This window comes from Montipora capricornis, chromosome 10, assembly GCF_036669925.1.
Source record: "Montipora capricornis isolate CH-2021 chromosome 10, ASM3666992v2, whole genome shotgun sequence".
NCBI lineage: Eukaryota > Metazoa > Cnidaria > Anthozoa > Scleractinia > Acroporidae > Montipora > Montipora capricornis.
Window position 1 is genome coordinate 71,380,174 of NC_090892.1, and position 9,991 is coordinate 71,390,164.

At 39.2% G+C, this 9,991-nt stretch overlaps 1 protein-coding gene across 1 annotated transcript in view; it reads right to left on the minus strand.

Moving 5' to 3' along the window:
- Positions 1 to 9,673, minus strand: part of LOC138021502 (NAD-dependent protein deacetylase Sirt6-like) — a 15,897-nt gene extending 6,224 nt beyond the window's left edge. Inside the window, exon 1 of the mRNA XM_068868397.1 lies at positions 9,615 to 9,673. The gene's annotated coding sequence lies outside the window, so the exon portion shown is untranslated. The remainder of the gene's footprint in view (positions 1 to 9,614) is intronic.
- Positions 9,674 to 9,991: the final 318 nt, after the last annotated feature.

Genomic DNA, 9,991 nt, shown 5'->3' on the forward strand with positions numbered 1-9,991 from the left:
TTGCAACCTCATCACCATGAATAACTTAACTTTTAATCATAGCTCCTACCTTCAAATCCACGTCACAGATATGGGCAGCAAAATGGCCTCCTCTTCCTTGGGTTTTTCGAAAAAAATGCTGCAAGGAACGCCCCATTTCAACCCCATACTTGGTTGAGATGACATTGATGACATTTTTATGACCTGGACTGAAAGTTTTGGGAACCTTAAAATTTTCATCGATTATCTCAACAGCATTCACCCTACCATAAAATTCACTAGGTCACACTCTCCCACCAATGTTCCTTTCCTTGAATTTAACGTATCACTAATTAGTGAAAGAAACATAAATACAGACCTATACACGAACTTTACGGACAAACACCAACATTTACTTTATCATTTTTGTCATCCTCTACACCCCAAAAAAAGCCATTCCTTTCAGCCTAGCACTCCGCTTACGACGAATTTGTTTTACCGACGAAACGTTCAAGATTCGCATCTCTGAACTAAAGACACGCTTGTGAAACGAGGTTACAAATGCAACTTTGTTACTAAACAAATAGACCTTTTTCATTATGGCGGCCCGATAAAATATTCTTTTCTTTTAATACTGATATTCCTTTCTAGCCTCGCTGCAATGCACAAAATTCAAAAGAATATGTTAACCAAAATTAGGCCAGTAGGTTCAATTAACATAAATACAATAGAATATCAAATCGGTTGCTATTTATGAAAGTGGTCTATACAACGCGCTGCAGACATTCCCCGCATACATACCCGGCAACCTAAACAGATAAACAAACCCGAACGTATACCTTTCATAACGATCTATAATCAGGAGTACCCAACGAGAAAAATTTATAAAGTGATTGGATATCGCCTCCAGTAATATTTCAACAGTCACTAATTGTTTTTTGGTTGATTATTAACTTCTGTGGCAAAATTATTTCCGCTCCCCAAAGCCAGCTAGAGCTAGAATTTAAAATACAATTTCCAGCCAGGATATTTACCAAAAAGGCATTTCCCCAGCCAGGAATGTCTCTTTCTCCCCTTTTTTGCCAGCCAAAAAAATAACCAACATTTAGCCAGCCAGGAAAATAAATTGAACCATTTTATCCAGGTGATACAAAAAAAATAACTCAACGAAAGCTTGGTGGTGTTTGATCCATTTTCTTTGCTTATGACTTCGGTGTACATTAACGCGGGATAAAAATAACATTTCTACTCTCTTACTGGTCTGTGGAAAATATAAATCGTCTTTACTTCAATCCAAATGAGAGCAAAGTTGTGAGATCGGAAAAAATAAATTTAGAGTTGGTTTACTTGATATGAACGCAAAGACTGACACCAGGACCCACAAACAACCACGTTTCCAGGGTTCCAAACACTGGTAAGGAAATTGGATTCATCAAGAGAATGTCTGAAGAGCACATTCGCCAAACGTTTAACGCGTACTTACTCTTCTTCTGCCCCACTTCACCTCCAAAAGCTCATAATTCTGAACTTTATCTAAAATTACGCGTTCTGCTATCATTAGAAAGCAACGAAAATTTCGATGAACATTGTGCACAACTCACTATCCAGCACGGACAAAATCAAGTGACCGCAAGGCGCATTCCAGTATCCAAAACAATGATATTATTTAAGCCGAAATGAAATAGAACAAAAGCATTGTCTATCCAGCGCCAATCAGATACCTCGAAGCCACGCCCTCCCAGTAGCTGTAGAAACTCCACGCCAAGAACGCAAAGTCTATTAATTATGATATATAAATAAAATTTGGTGTATAGGAAATCATCTACCGAAAAAGCACGGAACGTCTATCCTTCATGATGAAGAACCATAAGTGATACAGATGGAAACAAATGCCAGAAAGACACAGGCTATCGTTCATGATGAACTAAGAACAACTATGCGGTGCTTACGGACTCAAATGCCAAGAATGTCACAGATGTCGCAGTCTTTCCTTGAAGATGAAGAATAATGCGGTGCATAAGAAATCGTGGGAAATCACAGTTTACACTTGAGTGATGAAAAACCAATATTCGGTGCAGAAGAAATCAAATAGGGAAAAGGTACAGTCTTTACTCAATAATGAAAACCAATTACGCGGTGCAGAAAAATCAAATGCCGGGAAGGCTATCATTGACGATAATGAACAGTTTTGCAATGCTGACCAAATGAAATGACAAGAGGGCACAGTCTATCCTCGACGGTGAATAACAGTTCTGCGATGCAGACGGAACCTAATTGCGAGAAGGCAGAGTCTTTCCTAGCGACCAGAAACAATTATGCGGTGCTGAAGATATAACATGTTAGGAAAGCACAGTTTACAGATAATGATGAAGAATAGTTATGCGGTGCAGCAGAAAGCAAATGCCGGGAAGTCATGATCATGGTCTACGAATCCTTGACGATGAAAAATATTTCAATATGGTGTGCTGTAGATATCATTTCCCGGGAAAGCACACCATATAGAAAAAAGAACTTTACGGTCAATCGCCGGGATACCTGTCACTTTCCTTTTCTGCATACCGACTCCTCTTCATATTCAGATGAGGATCCATGTAGCCTTTGTTATGGCTTTTCATATCTAAAAATACAACCATAGATTACTACATTATTATAACTGCATAATTATTACTCGCCAACGCGGATTTACTATCTATGCAGCCAAACTCTAGGCCGTAATCGCTCAAAAGTCACAGTCGCTGCAAAGGCTTCAAAAGATAAAAGAGAACTGTTCACAGCAATTACCGCAAAAGCTTTGCTAAACCTGTAAAGACAACCCCACACTTAAATCTTACATAACCGAAGGACAATCGCTGCGAAAGCTTTACAGGATAAAAGACAACTGTTCACAGCAAAAGCCATACCTGGCAATCACCACAAAAGCTTTGCTAAACCTGTAAAGACAATTTCAGCAAAGGTCCCTTTTGTAAGTCCAACTCCACCACTTAAATCTTACATAACCGGGAAGCAATCGCTGCGAAAGCTTTACAGGATAAAAGACAACTGTTCACAGCAAAAGCCATAACTGGCAATCACCGCAAAAGCTTTGCTAAACCTGTAAAGACAATTTCAGCAAAAGTCCTTTTTGTAAGTCCAACTCCACCACTTAAATCTTACATAACCGGGAAGCAATCGCTGCGAAAGCTTTACAGGATAAAAGACAACTGTTCACAGCAAAAGCCATACCTGGCAATCACCGCAAAAGCTTTGCTAAACCTGTAAAGACAATTTCAGCAAAGGTCCCTTTTGTAAGTTCAACTCCACCACTTAAATCTTACATAACCGGGAAGCAATCGCTGCGAAAGCTTTACAGGATAAAAGACAACTGTTCACAGCAAAAGCCATAACTGGCAATCACCGCAAAAGCTTTGCTAAACCCGTAAAGTCAATTTCAGCAAAAGTGTTTTTTCCACTCCAACCTTGAGACCCCAGTAAAGTATTTGAATAGGGCGTTTCACAAACAGTTGTAAAATTAAGAAAACTGTCATTACCAAATAGATAATACTGTTAATGTCCAAAAATACAAAAAACCCTCTAACTTCTGCAAGGTAAAGGTAACCGTGTTGGATGGAGCTCTTCAAACAGGAAACGAGCAAGGATTCCGTACTGCAAATAAAATTCTATGATAACAGATTAATTTCTCATTATTAATGAGCTGTGTTTGAAATGTAAGTGTCTAGTAACGCTTTTCAGTTTTAAGGCATAAATTTAATATTTTTTATTTTAATTGATAAACAAAATGTTCTTGAAAATTAACTTAAGGCCGTGACAGTAATTTTTTATAAATGAAATAAAATTAGCAACTGCTTGTTTGAGCTGCGTCACCTTTTGAAATACATCGTTGTCTTGCTGGTTACGAACACTATCACTTGGACAGGGTGAAACCCCGGGGGAAGGGGGGCACTCCTGGGACAACTTTGACCACAAAAAGCCGAAACAAGAGTCGGGGAATACGGTCAAGACACATTGTCTTATGTTTAACGAGTGAAAAATGCAAGCTGTTTTCTCCAGAAAAAAATAAGTAAATGTTGCCTTTATGACCGGAAATTCACGCATACTACCTCATGAAATGATAATTTGGTCCTACTGAATAGCGAACCCAAACGCGTTGCGCATAGTGACAGTTACCTGTCAAAATCTGTCAATCAAAGAGTCATGCAAACAAGCTAACGATCCGGCTCTCCACTTATTTCAAAATACAATTCCTTTTTTTGTTACATTTCCCAGTTCCTCAACCAGGAACCAATGGGATAAGCTGGTGTGTTCTCACGCTTTAAAAATATGGCAATAAATTGTGTTTGCCCGTCGGCAACATGATCAGCAACATTTCATCACCTCCTCCTTTTCTGAACAGACCTAAGGTGCATTCCCTGACAGTAACTTCGTCTCTTCTGCATAAATATAGCGAGAATGAATTCAAGAGAAATCGTTCAACACGGTTCGTCCCCGACCAGTTTTGAAACCTGCAACGGCTATCTTGAGGGGAGAAGCGGACTATATTCCAGGTTCAATTTCACAGTGAAAGCAAATTTCACGCTAGAAAGAATTTTCAGCTAGTAAATATTACACACTAGTGAAAACACAGCCTTTAATAGTCTATTTTTTCCAGTATTGACCTGGGCCACATTTTGTCAGTAGTACCTTTTAATATTTTCTCTTCCGGAACAAATTTTGTTATATAACGTATCATCCCCCTCCGAAAAACTATCCGGCTGCCGGCCGTTCCTTTCCGTTGCCATTTGAGCGTATTGATTACTGTACTCGCACCGACATCTAACTCTGTCCATCCAGCAACAACATAGTAGCATTATCGAAGACTAAGGCACTCGTTTCGCCTTATGAACTCGTTTGCTCCCTTTGGGTATAAAAGGAACTTCTCGCAAATTCTTGACTGCTGGGAAATACTGGAAATAGAACATGAATTTTGCCTCTTCAGGACCAGAAAATCTGCTTTTGCAATAGTAACGCAAAAAGTACTTTTATGGTTCTTTCAGTTATGGCTCGTTCCAATTTGTCCGAGTTAGACTTCATTTCGCAAACTAAGAATAGCATACAAATATTCTGTAGATATAACATACAAATATCAAATAACAAACATCCCTGCAACACTTCATCCTAATTAATAAATAACAAGTTTTCAAGGGTGTTGTGCCAGAGATTGACGATTAGCATGTGAACAGGCTCCTTGTAAAAGAAAAGGCAAGCGAGAGAAAACAAGGGTTCAAAAGGCTTTGATACTTAGGCAGTTCTAATCCCGAAGTGTGCCTAGATGTATCTGTTAAAACAATACACCAAACAGACAAAAACATCTGAGGTCAATCGAAAGACACGCCTTATGTCAGAATGGTTGTCCAGAATGATGCCAGCAAAACACTTCAGAAGAAAAATCGCTCTGATTAGGCAAATGTTCTTTTTTTTTTATTATTATTTTCCATTCTAACTGATCGTATATAGCAGATAAGTAACAAGACTAACCACATCTATTTGGGGTGGTTTTAGCTGCGAGAACGGTTCGCTTCAATTTTCTTAGAAGAGCCGATATTTCTGGAAATCAAGACACGAACGCGAGGGCTATATTTTCGCGAATATGGAACTACACATATTACTCCGTTTACCATTCTATTTGCTGCTGGCATTTTGTCGAAACGAAATGACTGAAAGGAAAAGACCTTATGTGCTACAGTCAAACAAAAGTGTTTCTGAACAGTCATGGTTTAATGAAGGTGCATGCCATTGTCGAGATCAACATGATCAACATGATAAAATCAAAAGGCGTTCTTACCGGCTGGACACACTTTTATGATGATCTCTTAACCAGGCTACTGGAACAGTGACCCTGCCCGCTGCTGACTGAAGGATGCACTAAAGATGGTTCACAAAATACAAAAGACAGTTGAGACGGTCCATAAAGAAACTTATCAAAACCTGCAAAAAGACATTCAGATAAAAGCAAGGACATAGATGAAAAGATTACTTACCTAGAAATCAGCAGAGTTTGGATGTAGCAAAAATTGTCCAAAACCCGTAAAAATTTAGTTGCATCACCCAAACTAGAGGCACAAAACAACGACCGCGACGATAACCGCCACTTCTGAGATGGAATATCCGCGCGCAATAAATAAAATGAGTTGTCTGTCTAAATCCCAACATTGACACCATAACAAAAGACAGGGATGTTTAAAAAAGAAATTGCATTGTTTGCTGACAGCGTTTTAATGACTAAAGCATTCAGTTAACATTTTCACACGCCTTTTTTCACTTTCAAATTTCTATCAATTTAGTGACAATTTTATACACGCCCTCGACTTTGCCCTAGCCTGCGGTGCACCTTAGTTATCACTCACAGCCAGCGTCATTTTACTTCTCCAGCCAAAATTAACCAGAGCACAATTTCAAAAGCCGCAGGAAGCCAGAAGGGAAGTGATTTTTTTTTTCTAGCCAGCTTCGGTATTCAAAGGGTCGACCACAGCAAGAAAAACGTTTCGGCACAATTTCCAGCTAGAGTTTCTCATCCATTATTTAGTAACCAGCCAGCAAATTCTTAGCCTGAGGAGCGGATATTTTGAGGAGCGGATCCGTTGGGTACTCCTGTATAATCCCTCACTTCTTTGCATATTCAACGTAATAAAAAACACTACGATCTACTTCTTTCCTCTGACCGCTGCAAAAATGCTTTCCTACATCTACCTGTTAAACAGCTAACAGCTAAACTGTCCCCTAATGTAATTCATTCTAATTCGGCACTTCGGTAATTCATTCTAATTCGGTTCTTTTCGCTGTGACAAAAACTGCGCTACCTGTCCTTACATTTTCCATGGAATAACCAACTACCCATTCTTCTCCACTGGCGAAACACGCTCCATTAATTCCCACATAACTTGCGAAACATGTAACAGATGCCATCTACAGTACATAGGAGAAACTAAACGACGTTTAAAAGACCGTTCTAATGAACACCGCCGCACTTTAGATAACGCTAACACCAAATCCAAACCTACTACAGTCGCAGAACATTTCCTCTCCTCTACCCACAACATCTTTAAGGACATGAAATTAATTCCTAACGAAAAAATATTTTCTAACAGACTCGATCCGTAAGGCCAGGGAAGCTTTTTAATTTCAAAAGGCAGGACAATTAATCCCAACGGTCTCAATATCCGCGAAGAAACGTATTAGATTTCAGTTTATTATTTAAGTTATTTAGAGTCACTTCCGTTATTTTCCGTTACTCTTGGCATTTGAATTCAAATTTGTTGTAACTGCCATGTTTTATCACATTTTTTCCAGTATTACGTCAACATCCATTTACTATATATGTGTACATAGATGCAATCCAATGTAAACTTTCATTGTACCTGAAGAAGGCTGGTTTGGCAAGCCGAAATACAGTACACCACTAAAATCAAATCTACGTTGTATCGGCTCTTGCTCAAAAATGGCTCTAAAATGGAAGCGAGACTGCCGGTGACCCTGTTTTGATACAAAACTTCGTGCTTTTGTAACGTTAATACGGACTAATTAGAATTTCAACAACACAATTTACATGATAAAAGCAGTAGGGGCGAAATCAATAGAGAGCTTTAGATTCTTGGACGCGGACGAGAACGAGTACGAGATTTGACTGCCCGTTTGTAGCGAAAATTTCTAACCCGGTCGATTAATCTTACTCTTTGTTCGCAGCATAGGTTGCTCAGTTATTCTTATTGCTGGTAGCTGAGCCTTCTTGCCTATCGAAAAATGCCGAAAGTGCTAGTGTGTTGTTGAATTGTTTGACACGACAACATTTTTCCAAAACCTCGTACCAAAATGATGACGGTATCACGTTTTTCCCGCCAAAATGACGCTGGTTTGCGTGTTGTTCTTCTGTGAGAAAATCTTGTACTCGTAGTCGTTCTCGTCCCGCTCTCTAATACAAGGTCACAGGCAGCCTCGCCGCCATCCATAGGCTAGGTCGCTGAGCAAACAACTGTAAAATGACCTACTGAAAATATAAACATCTTCGAAAGGCAAAAGTAAATTTGAGAACAAGTGAATCAGAAGTAAGGCAAGATATAAACGTGCCGAACACAAAAGCAATGGAAATGGATCATAAAGAGAAAGCTTTGGCACCCTGAATGATTTGGGGTTAGACAGAAGCGATATACTGTTGAAAAATCCAAATTTATCGCTTTCCATGCTATTTGGTAAAGTAAACAGTCTTCGTAATTCGAAACGTGACAAATCGAGTGAGCCGCATCAACATATTTGATCTTTTCTCCCGCCCTTGCCATTCCGGAAACGAAACACTATGGGGTGTTTTCACTCACGTGATCAGTAACCTTGTTTTTTGCATGATAATAGACTGCAAAACAGTCGTATTTTTTGCGAACGCAAGAGACGCAGTAAATATTCCAACGAGAGGTCTGGAGCGAGTGTAGAAACGGCGAGGGAGAATGGGGAGAGACGCGAAAAAATACGACTGTCCGCTATGCATATATTAAATTCGTTCAAAATTACCCGTTCTTCCAGCAACGGGAAATTCCCATTGGTTTAATTCTGACACAGCCTGTCATCAAATGTCTATCACACCTCATCAAAAAGATATAGACGCCGTATCAGTTTCACAGTAAAACAGAAACCTCGCGGGAAAATGGACGACGTGGACTTGGTATGAAGAATGCTCGCCTCTCAATAAGCAGTGTTCTCCAAGTCACAAGTTTTAATATTTTAGGTTTATTTAACACAATTTCTAGTGTTCTCAATCACTGTCAAAAATCCCACGTTATCGAAATATTGTAAATTAACATTCATGCCTAGATGATCACTTCGGAATTTCCGGTGTCTATCACGTTCTCTAATTGATATGTTGTTCATAATACCCTAAAGATTCAGGAAACGAAACCGACAATTACTTAAGAGCTTCTGCCTGAGAGACCGGGGCAGACTTGGAAATGAAGGTACACAAAGTACTTATGTCGACTTATGTAATATGCCAAAGTTTCAGCTTCAACGACCTTTTTTTAGCCGAGTTCTGGATAGCTGCCCCTCAGGGGTCCCCAGAGGCTGATTTTCAGTGCAATTTTGGCCACATTTAAATCTCTCTTTTAGCAAGATGAAATTAATTTCAGGCAAAAACAAAACCATCTTTGTAAAGCCCTATCCTTAGGCTTTTATGGGTGAGAACATTAGCTCATGAAAATTTTTCGCTAGCTTGTGGCTGTTATCACAACTTGGTCATATTTGAAGCATATGTGAAGCAACCGGAAATGGCCTGTTTTTCAGACCAAATATTTTCCATGCCCATGTTTTATATCTTGAGGTCTTAGTATCCATGCAAAGTTCAGCCCTTAGTTTAGTAATATCAAGAAAAAAATACTAAGGTAATTAATCAGGATATAAGCAAGCTTTGTAGTTCCACTCAGTAGTACTATAACCACCTGTTTGGGCTTTAATATTTTCTGAAGAAAAAAGGACTTATCGGTCTCTTTAAATGCAACCACAACATCTGTCGTGACACTACTTGAGAATCGTTTTGAATCTTTAAGAAATTTCGAATATAATTAAAGTTAACACAAATTGCATTCACTCTTCCAGTCTATTTGCGAAGTGTCTGGATAAATTCACTTACAAAAAACGCTTACCTGGCTTCACTTTTACGGACATGTCCCTTTCCTACAATCCCTTAAAAGTGAGGTAACATTAGAAACTTTAGCCCCAGCGATAAATTGGTCGCAAGTGCGTCGTTGCGAGTTAGATATACACAGGTCGATTAATACCGTACGTGACGAGGTCATTGTAGTTTGCTGGCTATGACTGACTTGGAATTCAGTTGTTTTCTCGTGCAGATTCGTCTCCTTGATATTGCAGAGAATAATTATGATAGACTACCTGTATGAGAACCTCAAAGGCATGATTTGTTTACTGAATATTTGTTCATACCCAGTGCCCCAGTGTAAATGGCTCACGTATGTTGTAAATAATTGATAAGGAAGTCCAACACGGTCCGTTTTCGCTGCCA